Consider the following 2,358-nt stretch of genomic DNA (forward strand, 5'->3'; position numbering starts at 1 on the left):
AATACAAAATATCATGAAAACGGATCGATTTGAAGATTTTTTGTCGTTTTGTACGAGTAAAACACAAAATAAACGCCTAAAATGTATGATTTAAAAAAAAAACGAATTTTGTGTTTTTATATAAGACAAAATATCATGAAAACGAAATTTGTATAAGACAACATATTGAATTTTGTGTTTTTATATAAGACTAAATATCATAAAAACGGAATTTATATAAGACAAAATATTAGATTTTGTGTTTTTATATTAGACAAAATACAAAATATCATGAAAACGGATTGATTTGAAGTTTTTTTGTCGTTTTGTACGAGAAAAACACAAAATAAACGCGTGAAAACGTATGATTTAAAAAAATGGATTTTGTGTTTTTATATAAGACAAAATATCATGAAAACAGAATTGATATAAGACAAAATATTAGATTTTGTATTTTTATATAAGACAAAATACAAAATATCATGAAAACGGATCGATTTGAAGAATTTTTGTCATTTTGTACGAGAAAAACACAAAATAAACGCGTGAAAACGTATTATTTAAAAAAACACACGTTAATATCGTACTTTTTATTGGATTTTGTGTTTTTATATAAGATAAAATACAAAATATCATGAAAACGGATCGATTTGAATATTTTTTGTCGTTTTGTACGAGTAAAACACAAAATAAACGCGTGAAAATGTATGATTTAAAAAAAACGAATTTTGTGTTTTTATATAAGACAAAATATCATGAAACGAAATTTATATAAGACAAAATATTTTATTTTGTGTTTTTATATAAGACAAAATATAAAATATCATGAAAACAGATCGATTTGAAGATTTTTTGGTCGTTTTGTACGAGAAAAACACAAAATAAACGCGTGAAAACGTATTATTTAAAAATAAAACACACGTTAATTTCGAATATTTTAATTGATTTTTAATGTTTTTACGAAAAAATAAAAAATAAACACATGAAAACGTACGATTTTAAAAAAACACGTTAATTTCGAACTTCCTAATTGAGTTTTGATGTTTTTACGAAAAAAACACAAAATAAAAACGTGAAAACGAACGATTTAAGAAAAAACGTTAATTTCATACTTTTTATTTAATATTTGTTTTTTAATATAAGACAAAATACAAAATATCTTGAAAACAGATTGATTTGTAGATTTTTTGTCGTTTTGTACAAGAAAAACACATAATAAACGCGTGAAAACATATGATTTTAAAAAAACAAGTTAATTTTAAAATTTCTAATTGATTTTTGATGTATTTACAAAGTAAAACACAAAATAAAAGTGTGAAAATAAACGATTTAAGAAAAAACGTTAATTTCGTACTGTTTATTGGATTTTTGATGTATTTATGAAAAAACACAAAATAAAAGCGTGAAAACGGAACGATTTGAAGAAACCGTGGTCGTAAACGGCCTTCGGCGGTTTAAAACTCGTCTGTTTCGAATTACGTGAATAAATTATTTTTTTAAATGAAATTATTATGTATCAAATGAATAAATTGATCATCATATGACGGGTGCGATCATATTAGCACTAATGCACCGGATCACATTGGAACTCCACAGTTAAGCGTGCTTGGGCGAGAGTAGTACTAGAATGGGTGACCCCTAGGAAGTCCTCGTGTCGCACTCCTTTTTATATTTTTTTTAAAAACAACATAATTAACGATTAAAATGGACGAAATTGAATAAACGTTAATGTCACACTCAATTTTAATGTTTTTACGAAAAAACACAAAATTAAAAGGGTGAAAACGAACGATTTAAGAAAAAACGTTATTTTGGAACTTTTTATTGGATTTTGTGTTTTTATATAAGACAAAATACAAAATATCATGAAAAAGGATCGATTTGAAGATATTTTTGTCGTTTTATACGAGAAAAACACAAAATAAACGCGTGAAAATGTGTGATTTAAAAAAAACGAATTTTGTGTCTATATATAAGACAAAATATCATGGAAACGAAATTTATATAAGACAAATATTGGACTTTGTGTTTTTATATAAGACAAAATATAAAATATCATGAAAACGGATCGATTTGAAGATATTTTGTCGTTTTGTACGAGAAAAACACAATAAACGCGTGAAAACATATGGTTTAAAAAAAACGAATTTTTTGTTTTTATATAAGACAAAATATCATGTAAACGGAATTTATATAAGACAAAATTTTAGATTTTGTGTTTTTTTATAAGACAAAATATAAAATATCATGAAAATGGATCAATTTGAAGATTTTTTGTCGTTTTGTACAAGTAAACACAAAATAAATGCGTGAAAATGTATGATTTAAAAAAAAAACGAATTTTATGTTTTTATTATATAAGACAAAATATCATGAAAA

General features: G+C 24.1%; 1 non-coding gene across 1 annotated transcript; it reads left to right on the plus strand.

Annotated features, from left to right (window-relative positions):
• The first annotated feature begins 1,524 nt into the window (after positions 1 to 1,524).
• Positions 1,525 to 1,642, plus strand: LOC124933158. Its single transcript, XR_007098869.1, has one exon. It is a non-coding gene; the product is annotated as a 5S ribosomal RNA (ribosomal RNA).
• The last annotated feature ends 716 nt before the right edge of the window (positions 1,643 to 2,358 follow it).

This window comes from Impatiens glandulifera, chromosome 3, assembly GCF_907164915.1.
Source record: "Impatiens glandulifera chromosome 3, dImpGla2.1, whole genome shotgun sequence".
In the NCBI taxonomy this organism is placed as follows: Eukaryota; Viridiplantae; Streptophyta; class Magnoliopsida; order Ericales; family Balsaminaceae; genus Impatiens; species Impatiens glandulifera.